Source organism: Mandrillus leucophaeus, unplaced genomic scaffold (assembly GCF_000951045.1).
Source record: "Mandrillus leucophaeus isolate KB7577 unplaced genomic scaffold, Mleu.le_1.0 Scaffold22, whole genome shotgun sequence".
Classification (NCBI taxonomy): Eukaryota; Metazoa; Chordata; class Mammalia; order Primates; family Cercopithecidae; genus Mandrillus; species Mandrillus leucophaeus.
Window position 1 is genome coordinate 4621613 of NW_012102254.1, and position 21919 is coordinate 4643531.

Here is a 21919-nt window from a genome sequence, read left to right on the forward strand (position 1 = left end):
TCAGAGAAGTAAAGCGAGGTCTTGTCAAATGGAATCTCAAAATTGCTCCAGAGAAAGTGCAAACAACCTCCTAATACTAATACTTAGGAACTATTGTTACAGAGAGGAGTGTACGGCTTCAGAAAGGAGTTCTCCATAAAGACAGGTTACAGACCTTAAATGATTTTCAGCAATTAGGAGATATTAATTGGCTACAACTGATGTTAAGTATTGCTACCTATCAACTTACGTATCTTTATCAAACCCTGCAAGGAGACTCTTCTTTAAATTCCCGGTGGCAATTAACTAAAGAGGCAGAAGCCAATTGTAGCTTGTAGAGCAAATGTTACAGCAGAGACATGCCTCACGGCTACAACCGCGAAAACCTTTGCTTTTGTTTATTCTTCCCACCCCCCCACTTTTGGGTCAGTTCATAGACAAGTCTGTAACAGTAATAGAATGGCTCTTTCTCTCTAATCAAACAGTCAAAACCTTGCAACTTTATCTTTCTTTAATTACACAAATTGTGACTATGGGCAGGCATCGGTCAAAAATGCTTATGGGATATGACCCTGACAAAATTATTGTTCCTGTAGACTCCCAGTGACAAGCCACAGCTTGGGAAATCTCAACTGCCTGGCAAACTACTTTTGCAGACTTTGTGGGTGCTATAGATAACCACTACCCTTCAGACAAAATTTTACAGTTTTATAAAATCCCATTCTCTCATTCTTCCTGTGATTACTCATCACAAGCCTATTCCAGATGGACAGACTTATTTTACTGATGGCTCTTCCAAAGGTCATGCAGCTATATGTGGACCAAAACATACTCAAACAATAACGACCTCTGGGGTTTCAGCTCTATGCTGAGAGCTAATTGCAGTCATTCAGGTTTTACAGCTCACAGCTTCAGATCCTATCAAAGTTGTCTGTGATTCAGCTTATGTTGTAAATGTAGCCAGTCACATAGAAACTGCTACAATTAAAAATACACTAGACCCAGAACTGCTTAATTTATTTTTAAGACTTCAACAAGTTATTCGCTCTTGTGCAGCTTCTGATCATATCTCTCATATTCATTCTTACACACAGCTTCCGGGGCCACTATCTCTAAGTAATGAGAAAGCAGACAAACCGATTGGTTCTGTGTTTCAGCAAGCTCAAGCATCTCATGCGCTTCTGCACTAAAATACTTCCGCCCTCACTCGCATGTTCCATTTGTCTCACAGCCAAGCTAGGGCTATAATACCAGCCTGTCCTACTTGCCAGCATGTCCCTGGAGCCACACCTGTAGAAGGATGTAATCCATGAGATTTGGCTCCAAATGAAATTTGGCAAATGGATGTTACACACATAGCTACCTTTGGTAAGATTAGCTATGTTCATGTGACTATAGACATTTATTCTCATACGCTGCATGCTACATACCAAACAGGTGAGACAGCTGGTCATGTACAGTGACATTGTCTGTCATCATTTGCTCATATGTGGATACCTAAACAATTAAAAACTGACAATGGACCTGCTTATACTAGCCACGCTTTTAAAAATTTCTTCAGCTTTGGGCTATAACCCATAAAACAGGAATTCCTTATAATCCTAGAGGACAAGGCATTATAGAGCAGGCACATCAAACATTACAATGCATGTTGAAAAGACAAAAAGGGGGTATAGGAGGCCAACTACCACCTCAATCAAAACTACATTTAGCCTTATTTACTTAAAATTTTTTGACTCCTGGTAGGGATGGTAAGACTTTCGCAAAAAGACATTGGCAAGTATTAGAGGAAAAGAGGAAAGTTTATCCAAAAGTGTTATGGAAATACCCGGAAGAAGGACAATGGAAAGGTCTGGTGGATTTACTGACATGGGGAAGAGGGTATGCTTGTATTTTCACAGGAGATGGACAAGCCATGTCGGTGCCCTCAAGGTGCGTGCGACCATGGAATGGGAGACTGGAGGAACCCAGGGTGGCCAACCATGGGCCTGGTGCCTCCGGTACGAGCCATGAGCCAGCTGAGCCTGAGTGCAAAGACGGAGAGAAGGCCGACCAGAGTCACAATGACATCAACCCCCATAACCTGGGGACAACTCAAGAAAGCCATACATGAAGCTGAGAAACTACTGGAATGTCAGGAACAGGCAAAAACCCCTGTTTCCATGTTCTTGGCCATGTTAGCCATAACATCCTGTGTGGTATGTTTTTCCTGTGCAGAGGCAAAAACATACTAGGCATACGTTCCCAGTCCCCCAGCAGTACAACCTATACTTTGGAGTGACACTCCTCCTGAGATTTATCACAATCAGGGAGTGTGGGCTCCAGAACTCCTAACTCCCCATGACATAGAACAGTTAGACTCTCAGAATAGTGTCATTAATTATATCACTCCACTGGAAGGGCTTCCTTTGTGTATCACTACAAAGACTTCGCTCAGCCATAGCTGTCTTACAATTCAAGTTCAAACATGGTTGAGTCACTATGGTAAAATCATGTACTTATTACGTCTTGGTTCTATTAATGTAACGGGTATGCTAACCAACCATTCCCGGCCCAATCACCCTAATTGTGCTGACTATACAGAATGGATTCCCTTCAATAGTTCCTACCCACCTCCATGGATCCCTGTCTTGGCCCACTGGCTAGAAAACAATCTATGCTAACTGGAGACATTGTGGATTGGGGACCTAAAGGTCAATTAGATGGAAAAGACGAAAATCAGAAATCATGGCACAAACTTCGCTGGCATTGGTGGCAAGCTTTTAATTCTTCTTCTTTATACAACACCGGGATGCAATCCCAGTCTGCCACCCAGACTGCTTGGCATGGAGCAGGCTTTAGCCTGCCTCTTCCTCAGTGGCATTATGTAGGAAGAAAAGGACCAATTCAAGAGACAATATGGAAAGCAGCACTCCCATTTATGAACGACAACATCTGGGTTGGAATTCTATCCAATAATAGCAATAGCAAGCTACACAGTCTTAATGTTACATTTGTAAAGAATATCACCACTCAATTTACAGTTTGTGTTTTTAATTTTTATGTCTTTTTGGCAGCTAAGAAGGACCAGCTCCAGGTAAACAGTACCCAATCGACCTGTAAATCTTGCCAGTTATATCACTGCATTAATCATAGCACATTCCAAACACATAATATCTCTACTTTGATGATTTTAGGTTGCATCTCTGGGCTATGGATTCCTGTTAATTGGTCCAAGCCTTTGGCTGCCACATCTGCTTTGCATTTTGTGAAACTTCTTCTAACTCAGCTTACTCATCGTGTCTGTAGAGCCTTGGGCATGATGATTTTTGCTATTGTTTCCTTGGTCACACTAATAACTTCTGTTGTGATGTCCTCTGTAGCTTTGCATAATTATATTCAAACAGCTCAGTACGTGGAGAACTGGACACACACACCCAACCAAGTGTGACTACTTCAGAATAAAATTAACACTGAGTTACAAACTGAAGTGTCAATGTTAAAATCCACGGTTCTGTGGTTAGGGGAACAGGTACAAAGATATGTGTTTGTGAGATTATTCCGGGCAGCAATTGCGTTGTCATTTTAATCACACTGATATTTGTGTAACCAACTTAGAATATAACCAAAGTGAGTATCCATGGGACCTTGTGAAAGCCCATTTGCAGGGAGCTTTCACATCCAACATCACCTTTGATATTGGTGAATTATAAAACAAAATTCTTGATTTAAACAGGCAAACACAAGAGTTTCAGCCTTCTTTAGAAGACTGGACCGAATTCCAACAAGGCCTGGAGAGACTCAACCCTTGGACCTATCTAAAACACCACACTAACATCTCATACGTAGTTCTTGGAATAATGTTGTTTTGTCTCCGTCTTCCGTTTATAGTCTGTAAACTCAGATGGACTGCCAATCAAAAAATGAGAGCTGCTCAGCCTGGTCTTACATTCTTTCAATTAATACGTAAACAGAAAGGGGGATATGCAGGGAGCCGAAGGTCTATGGGACATGACCAACTCAGCATTCCACTGGAGGCTATATGATCAAACAGCAAACTGTTTATCATGAATGCAGGATGTGGACAAACTCACGACTGCTCCCACTGCCAGAAGGTTTGCTGAAGGCAGTCACTGCCTGGTGCCGAGCTCCTTGAGGTTATCTACTGGGACATCTAGAGAATGCAGTCTTGCAAGCCTACTCTGGACCAAGCAGCTGACCCCTTCTTCCACGCCATGCTTCTAGCTATCTCTTTTGCCTAATAATACAGAGGGCTGTGTAAAGCTCAGGGCCCTTGACTACTAGAGGCAAGGTGCCCCCGACCCCTTCTTCCAAATACTCTTCTGTCTTTGTCTTTTCTTCCCACGTTCACCCCCTTTGTTCAGTCCCCCTAGGTCCATGCAGGTTAAGTGAGAACGTGCAATATTTATCGTTTTGTGTCTCACTTGTTTCACTTAAGATAATAGCCTCCAATTCTCTCCATGTTGCTACAAAAGACATGATTTTATTCTTTTTAACAGCTGAATAGTATTCCATTGTGGTTATATACTACATTTTCTTTATGCGATCACCTGTTGATGGACACTTAAGTTGATTCCATATCTTTGCCTTTGTGAATAGTACTGCAATAAACATATATGTTCAGGTGCTTTTTGATACAATTTCTTTCCTTTTGGGTACATACCTAGTAGTAGGATTGCAGGATCCAATGGTAGCTTTATTTTCAGTTCTTTAAGAACTCTCCATACTATTTTCTATACAGGTTGTACTAATTTACATTTCCATCAACAGTGTTTACGATTTCCCTTTTCTCCACATCCTCACCAACATCTGTTATTTTTAACCTTTTAACTAATAGCCATTCTGACTGGTGTAAGATGATATTTTATTGTGGCTTTAGGTTTTTAAAAAAGTTTTTTTTATCATGTTGAGGAAGTTCTCATATATTTCTAGTTTGCTGAGAGTGTTTATCACAAGTGAGTGCTGAATTTTGTTGAATGCTTTTTTCTGTATCTAAATTGATATGATCATATGATTTTTCTCCTTTACTCTCCTGATGTGATGCATTACATTAATTAATTTTCAAGTTTTCAACCAGACTTGTGTATCTGGAATGTGTCCCAGGTGGTGGTGGTATTTAATTCTTTCTTTCTTTTTTTTTTTTTTTTTGTTTCCGAGATGGAGTCTCACTCTGGCGCAATCTCGGCTCACTGCAACCTCTGCCTCCCAGGTTCAAGCAATTCTCTGCCTCAGCCTCCTGAGTAGCTGGGATTACAGGCACCCGCCACCACGCCTGGCCAATTTTTTTTGTATTTTTGGTAGAGACGGGGTTTCACCATCTGGTCCAGGCTGGTATTGAACTGCTGACCTCATGATCCACCCAACTCAGCCTCCCAAAGTGCTGGGATTACAGGTGTGAGCCACCCCACCCAGCCTAATTCTTTAACACATTTAGGGGTTTTGTTTGACAGTATTTTTGAGGCTTTTTTGTATCTATGTTTATGAGAGATATTGGTTTGTACTTTTCCTTTCTTGTAATGTGTTTATCTGGTTTGGTATTAGAGTAATGCTGACCTCATAGAATGAGTTCACAAATGTTCCTTCTGATTTTATTTTCTAGGAGAAAGTGTAGAAAATTAAGAAAGCTTAATAACTTCACTGATTAATTTGAGTCTTGCTCTGTCACCGAGGCTGGATACCTTTTGGACTGGTGATTAGTTATTGATTTAATTTGTTTCATAGCTATAGGCCTATCCATATTTTGTATTTCTCCTTGTGTGAGTTTTGGTAGTTTGTATTTTTCAAGGAATTGGTCTATTTCATCTAAGTTATTGGATTGGTGGGCATAGAGTTGTTCATTATTTCTTTATTTGCTTTCTAATATCCATGGGATCAGTAGTAATGACTCCTCTTTTCATTTCTGCTATAAGTAATCTGTGTCTTTTTTTTTTCTTTGTAAGCTGGTCTAGAGATTTATCAGTTTTATTGATTTGTTTCAAAGAACTAGATTTGAGTTTCATTTATTTTCTCTATTGATTTCTTGTTTTCAATTTTAGTGACAATGTACAGAATGGGAGAAAATATTTGCAGATTATACACATAATATTAGAGCATATAAAAAACTGTTACAACTCAACAATAATAAAAATGGCAACCTCATTAAAAGTGGGCAAAGGACTTGTATAGACTTTTCTCCAAATATATATTATACAAATGGCTAACAAGCATATGAAAATGTACTCAATATAATAAGTCACCAGAGAAACTCAAAATCAAAACCACAATGAGGGCCAGGCATGGTGGCTCATCCCTGTAATCCCAGCACTTTGGGAGGCCAATGAGGGCAGATCACCTGAGGTCAGGTGTTTGAGACCAACATGGTGAAACCCCATCTCTACTAAAAATACAAAAATTAGCCAGGCTTGGTGGCTCACACCTGTAATCCCATCTACTTGAGAGGTTGAGGCAGGGGAATTGCTTGAACCTGGGAGGTGGAGTTTGCAGTGAACTGAGATCATGCCACTGCACTCTAGCCTGGGTGAGAGAGCAAGACTCCATCTCAAAAAACAAAAACAAAACAAACGACAAAACCACAATGGGGTACCACTTCATACCCACTAGGATGGCTACTAAAAAACTGGAAAACAACAAGCATTGACAAGAATGTGTAGAAATTGGAACCATCACATTAACACAAACAAGTTTACTTCTTTGTTTTCAATTTGTATGCTTTAAAAAAAAAAAAAAAAAACACCTTCTAATTTTTCTGGCCAGACCTTTTAGTACTATGTTGAATAGAAGTAGTGTAAGTAGGCATTCTTGTGTGTGTATGTGTGTGTGTGTTTAGAGATGAGGTCTCACTGTGTTGCCCAGGCTGGTCTCAAACTCCTGAGCTCAAGCAATCCTCCTGCCTTGGCCTCCCAAAGTGCTGAGATTATAGGAGTAAGCCATCACACCTGGCCTGTAAGTAGGCATTCTTATTTTATTCCTGATCTTAGGGGAATATTTTCAATCTTTTACCAGTGACTATAAGATCAGCTGTTGGTTTTTCATATATGGACTTTATCATGTTGAAGTATTTTCTAGTGATATTTTTTGTTTTGGTTTGGTTTGGTTTTTGGAGATGGGGTCTTGCTCTCTTGCCCAGGCTGGCATGCAATGGTGTGATCTCGGCTCACTGCAACCTCTGCCTCCTGGGTTCAAGCAATTCTCCTGCCTCAGCCTCCCGAGTAGCTGGGATTATAGGTGCATACCACCGTGTCTGGCTAACTTTTGTATTTTTAGTAGGGACAGGGTTTCTCCATGTTGGCCAGGCTGGTCTCAAGAGGACAGGGTTTCTTCATGTTGGCCAGGCTGGTCTCAAACTCCTGACCTCAGGTGATCTGCCTGCCTCAGCCTCCAAAAGTGCTGGGGTTACAGGCATAAGCCACCACACCTGGCCCTGGTCATAATTTATTGAGTGTTTTTATCATGAAAGGGTATTTAATTTTGTCAAGTGCTTTCTCTGCATCAATTGAGATGATCACATGATTTTATCCTTATATTCTATTAATGTGATACATTACATTGATTGATTTTTTAATATTGAACCACCACTCTTGCATTCAGGGATAAATCCCTCTTAGTGCAAGTATATAGGTCTTTTAATATGTTGTTGAATTCAGCTTGCTAGTATTTTGTTGAGGATTTTTACATCTATATTCATGAAGGATATGGACTGCAGTTTTCTTTTCTTATAGTATCTTTGGCTTTGCTATCAGATTAATGCTAGCCTCACAGATATAGATTAAGAACTGTTCCCTTCTCTTCAATTGTTTGGAAGGGCTTGAGAAGGACTGGGGTTAATTCTTCTTTAAATGTTTGGTAGAATTCACCAACAAAGCCAACTAGTCTTGGACTTTTCTTTTTGGGAAGTTTTTGATTACTGATTCATATCTTTTCTTGTTATAGGTCTATTCAGGTTTTCTATCTCTTCTTCAGTCAGTTTTGGTAGATTGTGTGTTCTTAAGAATCGGTCCATTTTATCAGTTACCCAATTTGTTGGCCTTCAATTGTTCATCATATTCTCTCATAATCCTTTCTATTTCTATAAAATCAGTAGTAATGTCCCCACTTTCCTTTCTGATATTAGTAATTGGAGTCCTCTCTCTATATATCTCTGTCTCTTTACTCAATATAGCAAAATATTTGTCAGTTTTTTTTAATAGCAAACTTTGGTTCTGTTTATTTTCTCTATTGTTTTCTATTCTCTCATTTGTTTATTTCTACTCTACTCTTTTTGATTCCTTCCTTCTGCTAGCATTGGGTTAGTTTGCTCTTCTTTTTCTAGTTCCTTAGAGTATAAAGTTAGGTTGATTTGAGATATTTCTTCTTTATAAAGTATAGGCATTTACAGTATAAATTTCCCTCTGAGCACTACTTTAAAAGCAGCATCACATAAGTTCTGACATGTGTTTTTCTTTTCAGTCACCTAAAGATGTCTCCTATTTTCCCTTATGATTTCTTATCTGCCATAATAGTTGTGTTACTGAAACACCAGTGGTTCACTCTGGGTCCTACTGCTTACCTCACAGAAAGCCAGTCACTGAGACAGTGAATATTGCCAAGGAAGAAGGCTTTAATTGGGTGCTGAAGCTGAGGAAATGGGAGCTCAGTCTCAAATCCATCTCCCTGACCAACTAAAACTAGGGGGTTTATATAGTAGGGCAGACATATAACAATGTGCAAGAAAACAGGAACTAGGGAGTAGCAAGGAAACAATCATGATAAATGAGAAACCTGGTGTTTCATTGTCTGGATACAATGATCTGGTGCGTTTCAGTTATTTGATACTTTTTGGGAGACCAATGGATCCTTTCCTGGGGAAGGAACTCAGCTAAAAGAAATGTAAGTTTCAAGCTTTAAGACCAGAAGGATCAATTTCTACGTTTATCCAAAAACAACTGTCTATGGGATCACTGGGTCAGATTCAGTCCCCCCTTTCTATTTATAAATTCCTCAATCATGGGGAATCTGGTCATTCATCTTTCTGGCTGCTTCATGCTGAGGAGGGGCTTCGTGGGCAGCTCCATACCATGCGTGACCTTGCGGCCACCCAGGAATCAAAAATTAATCTACTATAGAGTTTTCTTCTGAAACACAATCTTTCTCTCTCCAGGCCCTTAGTTCCTCCAAAGACAAATCACAGCAGGAACAATTTACCAGCAAAATAAGCTTCAGACCCTTCTACTTGGCCTGACTACTCACACAAAGTGCAACAAGAATCATTGTCCACATAGGCTCTCCTAAATTGGCTTTGCTGGCACTTCTCACAAGGCTATTTCAGTCAAAGCCCTGAGAAAATAACCAGTTCCTCCAACTGTGTCCCATTATAAGAGAAAACAGCTTCTTATTGAACTTATGCAAATAAACACATCGCCATGAATCAGGAATATTCACAAATAGTTTACAAATTCTGGGGAAATTAGGCAGAGAGAGAGAAATATGCTTCAAATTCTGTTTATAAAACTATGCTCAATATACAAAGCACATTTAAAGGCTATAAATGGCTCAAAAGAAAAAAATTCTGCAGACTCTGAAAAACAAACAAAAAAGAATCAGCAAAATTTCAGACAAAAAAGCCATAAAAATTATTTTAGTCCTCCATTAGTTTGATCCATGCAATCAACTCCTGCTCTGCTTCACATTGGGCTAGCAATCTTTATGAACACATCAGCCTTTCAATTAGTGTCCTACAAATATTCTCTCTAATTTAATGGCACAATTCTTCAGAGTTATCAGACACCTGCATTCAAGAGTCCTTTTCATGAACTGTTCCAAAGAATCAAGCCCTAGACTGAAGCTGATTATAAGTCACATTTTGAGGAGCATCAAGGCAAAATAACAATTATGGATGACAAAATCTCAGGACAGCCATAGTCAAAGACACAGTTGACAAGGCAATTTGGTTATTTCTGTGGCATATAACAATTTAACATAATGATCATAATTATTACTGACAACATATATTAAGACATATCAGAATTTCAGGAATATCATATAATCCTGGAACATACACTAACAACATATCTATATAACTATAACCCAAAGAAAGTTAAATACCACTTCACATTTGACAATGCTTGCTGTATAATTCTAACATATAAAATAAGCCTAGTAAGCCTAATAGATTTCTCTTGGACTTCAGGGAATTTAATATCCAAAAAAGTTAGTGTGAGGTCAAAAAGACTGAATTTAGAACTTGAAATTTTTCTGTTGTAAAGTCTATCAAATATCAAAGGCTTACGACACTTAATATCACAAAATAGGATCACAAATTACTATAAAATAATCATTTATTTAGCCAAAATTATAATATAAAATGTTTACTCTTTGATAAAAAGGAGTCCGTTTCCTCTACAATAAGACCTGATAAAGACAGCATGAGGTCAATAAACCTATCTCCCTTCCTTTATTTTTTTCTTCTGTGGTTTTACTCAAAAGGTAAACAAAAATCTCTTATTATCTCTTGCATGAAAATTTTGTTCAAAAGAGAACACCATATTTTACCTTTGTATGGGGTGTTATTAATGTTAAAGCTAACTTTAACAAAATCTTATAAACAAACCTAATTTTAATCAGTTTGACCATAAGGTAAAATTTCCATAAACCTTTCATAATCTTTTATAATTTTCTATTGAAAAACAGATCAATGCTCCTGGAAAACCCTGTTATTCTGACACACTGGCCCAGACACTGGCCTTGCATAAGTGTGGTTTTGATATTGTTTAATTTATAGAAAAACTCTATACTAATCTTATCCCTCAAAATTGATCCTTACGATATCATGGACCTACCTCTTCTACAATAGTCCCTGGGCCTAGAGGGATAGAATAGTTTTAGTTTCTGAACCTGTGTCTCATGAAAACAGTTCATTTTGATTGACACCTTCTCCTGGGTCTGAAAATAAGGCTTCAAATGGTATTAATGCTCAAGATTCAGCAGGGGTCAGTGCCTTTTTCAGACTCAGGAGTCAAAGGCCTGTAACTTAGCAGCACAAGGATTACTTAATAGATTATTTACACTACAGAAAGTCCTATCATTCTAACATTTCACAAATTAAAACATTGTGATTTGGTGTCTAGGAGTGACTGCCTGCAGTACTTCAAACCACTGGATTAAAGTAGTTAGGTTACACATTGCATATGTCTAATTGCTAGCATTCTAGTGACAGAACTATGACTAAAAGCATTAAAAAATGTGATAGGTCCTATGCCAAACTTATCAAAGTAAGACAATTAACTTTACTCTCCATCATTAAAGAAATGGTAAATGCAAGTATCAGTTTTGTAAATTCAGTATGAGAATAAGTATCTCCTTTCACTTCAATACCATACAACAAAACAAGAACAAAGTAAAAAGAAGCACACAATAATTTCTTTTCAGCTATTTAAAAGAGCATCATCACACATTTCCAAGGTTGGTTTCTAGATACAGTACTGACAGCTGATTAGGCAACTTTAACCACCGAAATCTTCAAACCAGTAAAATACTTGCACATATTTTGTTTTCAAGTACACACATGAGGACCCATCAGTGATAAATGGCTTTGAGTCAAAGATCACTAGAAAGTCTCACTTTTTTTACCACTTAATCAGAGTGAATATCACTTAATTGGAATTAATTTGAGAAAAATTCCAATCAATATAATTTACTTAAGGACAAGGCCAATCTTTCCTTAGCATTAAAAGTTTATAGCCATATCACCATTTCCCCTCATTACAGGAAAAGATCTAAAACCAACTAAAATTGTTGATTGAATTGAATTACCTTGGAAATTATTCTCACCTACTTTTTCCAGTAAAATAAATAGTATACTATTTCTGCTTAGAACTTGTAAAAATAAGTCTTGTATTTTTTAGCCAGGATCTTTAAAGCTCTCACAGTTCTCAAGATCATCAGGGGTAAGCAAAACCAATCAAATGTTAAATGTCTGGTGTTTGTTAATTTTTGGAAGCTTGGCAAAGGTAGCCTAGGAATTCTAGATAAATAGAACAAATGATGACTTGTTAGAAATGTATAGGAAACAAGATGACTATTCATAGAACCAAATAAAAGCCTTCAATTACAAACTTAAAAAATCAATAGTTTTATAGAGACGTATACATAAGTAAAACCCAAAAGAGAACAAACAAAAAATCAACAAATAAATGAAAATTAGAAGCAAAAATAAACAGAAAACCAACCCCAAATTTTTATCCTACTCAGTTTATCTTGGAGGCTAAAGTGTTACCTAGAGGTTAAAACACACACACACACACACACACACACACACACACACACACACACGGCCAGGCATTGTGGCTCATGCCTGTAATCCCAGCTCTTTGGGAGGCCAAGCCTGGCAGGCAGATGACCTGAGGTCAGGAATTTCAGACAAGCCTGGCCAACATGGTGAAACCCTGCCTTTCAGAAAAATACAAGGCATGGTGGCACGTGCCTGTAATCGCAGCTACTTGGGAGGCTGAGGCAGAAGAATTGCTTGAACCTGGGAGGCAGAGGTTGCAGTGAGCCAAGATTGCACCATTGCACTCCAGCCTGGGTGACAGAGCAAGACTCCATCTCAAAAAAAAAAAAAAAGAAAAAGAAAGAAAGAAAGAAAAAGAAGTAAAGAAAGAAAGAAAAAACAAACCCATGCACACAAAATATATGTTGTTCCTGGTGCACAAATTAATGTCTTCAAGTCAACTGATACCACTATACATTTTGTGAAATTAAGAAATTCACTTAGGTACATGACCCTTAAGTACCTTAGTACCAGTACTATCTATGCAAAATAGCAAATATACTGTGAAGCAATGCAAGCATAGTATGTGAAATTTGGGTCCATGCTAAATCTGGCTTCATGGCTAATTGTATTAAAAAAGAATTGCCAAACTGACAATATATTTCTTTATAATATTTATTTTATCTTCATCAAAACTAAGAGCTTTAACTATGAGCAATGTTAATCAGTCAAATTTTTCCAATTTTCTATCAGGTTTTTAGGAATATTTTACTATCTAAACTTTTTCAACTTTCTATTTTCTCTATGTGTGCATAAAGACAGAAACACAGAGAACCAGGAAAAAGCAACATATGACTTACACAGACCATCTATGATATGCTTGGACTTCTTATTTTGTCCTAAATTTTCTTTTCTTTTTTAAATAACCAGTCATTTTATTTTAGGACAAAAATTCACCATACAGGATTCTTTCTCATACAATATTTTTTCTCTTTTCTTTATAATTTTCCTCACCAAAAACACATTGTTACATTCTTAACTTTCTTCATATCTCTCTCCCCTACTTACTGGTTACTTTCTACCTTGTTTCATAAATAACCTTTTCAAGTCCACAGTTTGAATTAACATTTAGATAACTTCTGAATTAGACAAAATTATTCTTTTTCTCACTAAGAACACACATTTTTGGGTACATTTTATATACAGAATTAATATAATTATTATACTTAGTAACCCTAAATTTTAGTGAAATACTAGGAAGCAAGAAACTCTGAACTGCCTGCCAGATATTATCATTTTATAGACGAGAACAATTCTATAATTTTTAGAAATATATTTCCCGTAACCCTTCCTTAATTGGAAATGACTCAGGCATCCAATAAGCATTGAAAATAACTTTTAAGATTTTAAGTTACGCAAAAACTTCACCTATAGCACTTACTCACATTTTTAATTTATCTTTGGCAGTTTTCTAGATTACTTATGCATTATTTATTTCCCTGTTAACCATTTTATAACCCGTGAATACCAGGTGTTTACCTAAATGAGAACTTTAAGTTAACAACAAGCGCATTTTCACTAATAATTCAGAAGATTCAGCTGTTTTCATTGAACCACTAACATTAAATTAGTCTTACTTATTAAAAAATTCCTACAAAGATCATTTTGTTCTGGCTAGATTTATCATTGTATAACCTGTGCCAAACCCTGATGCCTCAAAATATCTAGCAGAGACAAATATAAAGCCCAAACAATAATATATGTTAACAATTCTTAAGACATTCCTATTTTTATTTTATTAATAGTTTTAAAGTCAGCTTGCTTATTAAAGGTTTACTTAAGTCATGTGAACTTGAAAAATACTTTGGGCTTACTTAATTTATGAGTTCTCTTTTGTTTACAAGCCAATTTGGTAGACAAAAAGACATAACATAATAAATGTACATACATAAACACATCTAGACATGTATATGCACACATACAAAGTCATTGGTTTACGTGATTACACTTTATTTGCCCCATATGTAATCCAACATAGGGTGTGAACCAAAATTTTTGGTAAAGCAGTCTCCATAGCAGTTTGATTTTTAAAGGCCAAACATCCCTGACTCCAAGGAACACTAGGGCCAAACAGCACCACAGAAAACCACAGAAAACCACCCGGAACCTATTAACCAGGCCCGACCTGCTTAGAACAGCAACGTAAAAGCCTGGATACAGGAAACTCCATCCCACTTTCTCAATCAACAGCAAACTCTGATTCCAAACAATACTGGGGACAAGCATTATTACAAAAGAATATCAGTTTATGTAATTCTAATTTCCCACGATACACACACAATCACCAAAACACAATCCAACTGCTGCAGCAATAAACAAGCCCCAAGAGTGTCCAAATTGAAACAGCCAGGGTCCTTCCTCTCTCCACTGGTTGGGCTTAATCAACCTGCAAACAAAAATTCCTTATAAATTTCCCAAATAGAGAGGAGCACATCCTGCTATCTGGTACCCACAAAAGACACTCACTTCCCTGGACACACACACAAACAATTACTAACAAGCCCCCAAGAGTGTCTGTAGTGAAACAGTCAGGGTGCTTCCCTCTCTGTCAGTTGGGCTTGTTCAACCTGCAAATGGAAATTCTTTCAAAAATGTCCCAAATTGAGAGGAGCATCTCCTGCTGTCTGGGCCCACAAAGGACACTCACCTATTAGGATGCAGATGTCAAATTTCGAAGACAATTCTTTGCAGGCAATTAGGAACACAGTTGAGACCAGCTGTAGTGAGGCCAGAGACAGACTGAAACTTACCTCCAACCAAAACTGAGTGGGAAGCTGCTTAGGAGGGCTGTTGAGACTCCTGGCCCATGGAAGCTGAGCAATGAGCAATTGTGGCAACACGTTGTGGTCAGGGAACCAAAATCTGTTACTGAAACACCAGGAGTTTGGTCTAGGTCCTGTTTCTCGTGGCACAGAAAACCAATGACTGAGACAATTATTGCCGAGGAAGAAGTCTTTAATCAGGTGCTGCAACTGAGGAAATAGGAGCTTAGTCTCAAATCCATCTCCCTGACTAAAAGGAGATGTTTACACGGCAGGGAAGAAATGTAACAATGCATAAGAAAACAGGAACTATGGGGCCAGGCATGGTGACTCACGCCTGTAATCCCAACACTTTGGGAGGCCGAGGTGGGCAGATCATGAGGTCAGGAGTTTCAGACCAACCTGACCAACATGGTGAAACCCTGTCTCTACCAAAAATACAAAAATTAGCGGGGTGTGGTGGTGATCACCTGTAATCCCAGCTACTTGGGAGGCTGAGGCAGGAGAATCACTTGAACCTGGGAGGCAGAGTTTGCAGTGAGCCGAGATCACACCACTGCACTCCAGCCTGGGCGACAGAGCGAGACTGTCTCAAAAGAAAAAGAAAACAGGAACTATGGAGGGGCAAGGAGGCAATCATGATGAATGAGGGGTCTGGCATCTCATTATGTGGATGTGGTGATATGGTGAGTTTCTGGTGGTTGATACTTTTTTTTGAGAGGTCTGAAAGGTCTCTCCTGAGAAAGAAACTCAGGTAAAACAAATACAAGTTTTAAGCTTTAAAACCAGAGGCTTGTTCATCAAAAAAGCTCTTTATGGGACTGTTGGGTCAGTTTCATTGCGAGAAATTAGTTAGTGGGTACTATGTACATTATTCAGGTGGTATATATCATAAAAACCCTAACTTCACCATTATGCAATATGTGCATGTAACAAAACTATATACTTGTACCTATACATTTATATAATTTTTTAAAGAAAACCTAAAACTAACATTCTTAAGGCTAAGAAACTGGATGCGTTTCCCCTAAGAATAGGAGCGCATCAAGGATGTCCTCCGTCACCATTCCTATTCAACATTGTACCGAACATCCAGCTGTTGCAATAAAACAAACAAAAAACAAGGGAAATGAAAGGTATAAAGATTGGGAAAGAAGAGATAAAAATATCTTTGTTTGCAGATGGCATGGTTCTCACAGTACAAAATCTCAAAGAATGCACAAAAAAAACTCCTGAAATGTATATAGCAAGCCTGCAGAAGGCAAGGCTTATATACAAAAGACCTTTGCTCTTCTAAATACCAGCAATGGCCAGGTGCAGTGGCTCACAACTGTAATCCCAGCACTTTGGGAGGCCAAGGGGGGATGGATCACCTGAAGTCAGGAGTTCGAGACCATCCTGACCAACATGGTGAAACCCTGTCTACTAAAAATACAAAAAAATTAGCTGGGCATGGGGGCAAGCACGTGTAATCCCAGCTACATGAGGCTGAAGCAGGAGAATCGCTTGAACCCGGGAGGCAGACGTTGTAGTGAGCCAGGATCACACTGCACTCCGCCTGACAATAAACAGAGTGAGACTCTGTCAAAAAAAAAAAAAAAAGTAACGAACACTTGAAATTTGAAATTCAAAACAAAACCATTTACATTAGCACCAAAAAATTTTAAATGCCTAGGCATCAATTTAATAAAATATATACAGAATTTATCTAAGGAAAATGATAAAACTGTATAAAATAAATCAATGAAGACCTAAATAAATGGAGCGATATTCTGTATTTAAGGATAAGAAGACTCAATATTGTCAAGATGGCAATTCTTAACTTGATCTATAGGTATAATGCAATCCCCATCAAAACCCAGCAATTTATTTTGTGAATATCAACAAACTGATTGTAAAGCTTATTTAGAAAGACAAAAGACCTAGAACAACCAACAAAAAACTGAAGAACAAAGTCAGGGGCCTAGCACTACCAAACTTTGAGACTTTATATAAAGTTATAGTGATCAAGATAGTGTGACACTGGAGAAAGATTACTAGCAGAACATAACAGACAGCCCAGAAATAGACTTGCACTAATATAGTCAACTGATTTTTGTCAAAGGGGCATAGGTAATTAAATGGATAAAGGATATTTTCAACAAGTGGTGCTAGAACAATTGTACATCTGCATGCAAAAGAGGAATCTACACACAGATCTTACACCTTTCACAAAAAACTCAAAATGCATCTTAAATCTAAATGCAAAATGCAAATGTACAAAACTTCTAGCAAGTAACACTGGAGAAAATCTAGATGACCTTGGATTTTTTATGAGTTTTTATTATTTTTGTTTTTCTTTAATTTTTGTCTTCTTTTTCTGATACCTAGGTAGGGCCCCAAAGTGATGAGTTTTTGATACAATACTGTGAAAGAAAAAGTAATAAATTAGACTTTATTACAATTTAAAACTTTTGCACTACAAAAAAAACTTGTTAAAAGAATGAATAGACAAGCCAGATACTGGGAGAAAATATTTGAAAAAATTTTGGATATAGGACTTATATCCAAAATATACAAATAACTCTTAGAACTCAATGATAAGAAAACAATCCAATTTAGAAAAAGGACAAACTATCTAAACAGACACTTCACCACAGATGATAGACAGATTCGAAATTGCATATGAAAAGATGCTCAACATCATATGTCATTATAGAATTACAAATTAAAATGGCACGTATACATGTATTAGACCCTATACACGTATTAGAATGGATAAATTTTTTAGAACCTGACATCAAATGCTAACGTGAGTGTGGGTGTCTAGCAATGAGAATGCTCATTCATTGATGATAGAAATGCAAAATGATCCAGCCACTTTGGAAGACAGTTTTACAGTTTATTACAAAGCTAAACATAGTCTTATTGTTACAAGAACTTTGGGGGTCTCTTTTCTGGCTGGAAACCTGTGGCCAGTGGTGCCTTTGCCTAAGTTTTCCTCAGGCCCACTGGGCTCGTCCTGCCTAGCATGCTGCACTCAGCTCACACTACCAGCCTGTATCCCATGCCTCCAAGGGAGACTGGGAGTCAGGTATGAAGTGGTAAGGGCTGTGTGAGCAAGTGTGGGGCCCAGCATTGCATAGTCAGACACGCCAGCTATGCTGTGGGGCAGGCAGCTCCAGGTGGCAGCCTGGGTGCTGGCTCTCTGTGAAGCTGTGACTGGACCAGATGCACCACAAGCAGCTTCTCCCGCTAGCATAAGGGACTGCAGTGGTGCACGGAAGCTTGGAGATGCCAGGAACCACAAGGCCCCAAAGAGGAAGTCACAGTCTTGGCTTGGGGAGCACCCAGGTCTGGAATCCCCAAAGGACCACAGCTTTTCTCTCCTCTTTGCCCATGTGGCAAGCAGGGGGCATGTTTCAGCCCTGTTTGTGTTCTTTTAGCCTCGCCATTTGGTGGGTCCCAAGTTCTTGTCCTGCGAACCAGAAGAATGAAGTATGCAGAGAAGTGGAGCATGAACAAGATGAAGAGCTTTATCAAGCAATAGAACAGCTCAGAGCAGACTCACAGTGCCTAGCTCTTTTCTGCAGCCAGGGAGTTGCAATGAGTGTTCAGCTCCTACCAGAGAGGAGATGCTGGAGTGGGAAGCTCCTCTCTGCTGGCAGGTTATCCCATTGTCTCTGCAGCTCTCCGCAGAGAGGAGGCCCTAGAGTGGGTAGCCTCTCTTAGGCAGGTCATCCCATCATCTCTTTGTCATCTCTCCATCCTCTTCCCAAATCTGGTTGAGTCCAGGGTTTCTACAGGCAGCAGAGGGGAGAAAGTACATGCTGATTGGTCCATGGGCGGCCATGGGCCCGCACAGGGAAAGGCTCCAAAAGGTCCCCCTGTGGTTCATAGGACTGTCAGCCCAGCCACCTGGCTTCAGGCCTTCCCCAGCTTGAAGGTGGGGCTTCACCAGGGACCTGACCCTTTCTGCCCAGGAGCTTGTTGGCCTCCCACCACTGTTTATGGCACTCAGGCTGTTCATGCCAAGGGTTGCCTGCAGGCCAGCAATGAGCTGCCCTCAGTGCCCCCCTCCTCAGCCTCCCTCCTGTGCTCATCAGTGCCCAAAGTCCAGAGGGGGCCAAGGTGACAGGGCCTGGCATGTCAGCACTGCCCCAAGCATGCACACACCCGGCCAGGTTGCAACAGCACCCAAGCTTGGCCCCAACCTTACTCCAAGATCAGAGCAGGCAGTGACAGTAGGGAGAAGCCAAGCAGCAGGAGCAGGTACTTCCAAGCCTGTGGGCAGGGGGACCTTCCCAAGCCCCTGCAAGCGCAGAGATGCCTGGATCCATAGCCACAGCAGGGTGGCTGTAGCAGTGCCTTGGAGGGCGGGGCTCCTGCCTGTTCCTAGTTCCCAAGAGCACAGGGGTGCCCAAGTCACAGCCATGGCTTTGGCAGCTGCAGTTGTGCCTGGAGAGCTCCATGTCCCACCAACTTCGAAGGGGCAGGGCTCCCATTTGTCCCCAGCTCCTGCTGGCTCTGTGGAGCATGCAGCCCCAGCGACACCTCCTCTCTGCATTTTCCCCACAGTGGTTCTGGGCAAGGTGCAGGTGGCATGGTGGCCCTGGCCAACCCCACACAAATGAACCTGACACTCCCAGGGCTAGCCCTGCAAGTCCCAGCTACACTTTTGGCCAGGTACTCACAGGCTCCCAGAACATGACAGGGAGTGAGGTTGAGGCTGTGGCAGAGGCTCCAGGCCTAACAGCAGGTCCTACCTGGCCATGCAAGGGTGGGGGTGGTGCAGTAAGCAGCCTCGGGGATGCAGAGTATGGGGACACAGAGCACAGAGGTTCCACCATCACCTCTGCCGCTCCTGCCGCAGCTTCTACCACCACCGCTAATGCCTCCCCACTGCAGCGGGCATGATGGTAGCAGCTGCTCTGGATGACCCACCACCGCCATCATTATCATATAATACAATCACACTCCTAGTTATAATTGAGCGCAAAACCACGTGTAAACAAAAACCTGCATTCAAATACATATAGTGTATAAAATACTTTTTTATACTTAGTGTATAGTGTATAAAGTATTTTTCATAATTTCCAAGAAATAGGATTAACCAAGATGTCCTTCAATAGGTGAAGGAATAAAAAAAATCTGTGGTATTTCCATACAATAAACTCAAGAGATGCAGAATAAGCATTTAACAAAACCCAATACCATTTCATGATAAAAACACTCAACAAATTAGAAACAGAGGGGAATTTCCTTAATCTGATAAAAGGTATGTATTAAAAACCCACAATTAACATCATACTTGTAGTGAAAGACTAGAAGCTTTTCTCCTAAGATCAGAAACAAGACAATGATGTCCATTGTCCTCTCCTATTTGACATTGCACTGGCAGTTCCAGCCAGGACAACTAAACACGGTAGAGGGGAAAAGTACCCAGATTGGAAAGGAAGAAGTGAAACTATTTCTATATGCAGATGTCATGACTTTATAGTACATAGAAAACTGAAAGAAGACACCAAAAAAAACCAAAAAACTATTAAAGCTAATAAATAAGCTCAGGGTACAAGATCGATATATAAAAATCAGTTGTATTTTTATACACTAGCAATGAACAATCTGAAAATGAAATTAAGAAAACAATTCCATTTACAATAGCATAAAAATACTTAGGAATAAATTTAACCAAGAGTGCACAAAATCTACTCACTGAAAACCACAAAATAATGTGGAAAAAAAACTAAAGAAGACCTATGAAAATGGAAAGACTTTCAGTGTTCCCGGATTAGAAGACTCAATATTGTTAAAGTGGCAACACTCCCCAAATTGATTTCTAAATTCAATGCAATTTCCATCAAAATTATTTTTAAATTTCTTGATAGTGTCCTTTGACATACAAAAGTGTTACAGGTTTTTTAGTCCTTGCATTTGACTCTTTAATCCATTTTGAGTTAATTTTTGTATACGATGTGAGGTAAGAGTACAACTTTTTCTTGTATATGACTATCTAGTTTTCCTGGCACCATTTGTTGAGAATAATATTCTTTTAACACTGAATGGCCTTGTAAATGGTCTTGATTTTTGATCCTTGTCAAAAATCAGTTGACAGTCCCAGCACTTTGGGAGGCTGAGGCAAGCAGATCACTTGAGCTCAGGAGTTGAAGACCAGCCTGGGAAATATGGTGAAACTCTGTCTCTACAAACATTAGCCAGGCATGTTGGTGTGCACTTGTAGTCCCAGCTACTTGGGAGGCTGAAGTAGGAGAATCACTTAGGCCTGGGAGATGGAGGCTGCAGTGAGCCATGATCGCACCACTACACTTCAGACTGGGCAACAGAGTGAGAACCTGTCTCAAAACAAACAAAAAAAAAATCAATTGACCATAGATATATGGCTTTCTCCATTGTATTTCATTGATCTATATGTCTCCAATCTTGAATAGAAGAAAGAAAAAAGTTGGAGGATTTGTGATTTCAAAACTTACTACAAAGGTAATCAAGACGCTATGGTACTGACATAAGGATAGATGCAAAGACCAGTGGAATATAACTGAAAGTTATAGCTAAGTCATAGCTATAAATCCCTGTAACCTGACTAGGCAAGGATTTCTTAACTACAACAGCAAAATCACAAGCAACAAAAGAAATAATTTATAAATTACATTTCATGAAAGTTAAAAACAGGTCAGGCATGGTGGCTCTGTAATCTCAGAGCTTTGGGAGGCCAAGGCAGGAGGATCACTTGAGGCCAGGAGTTCAAGATTAGTCTGGGCAATATAGTGAGACCCTGTCTCTACAAAAGCATTAAAATAATTAGCTAAATGTGGTGCTGTGTGTCTATAGTCTTAGCTGCCTGAGAGACTGAGGCGAGAGTACCTCTTGAGCTCCA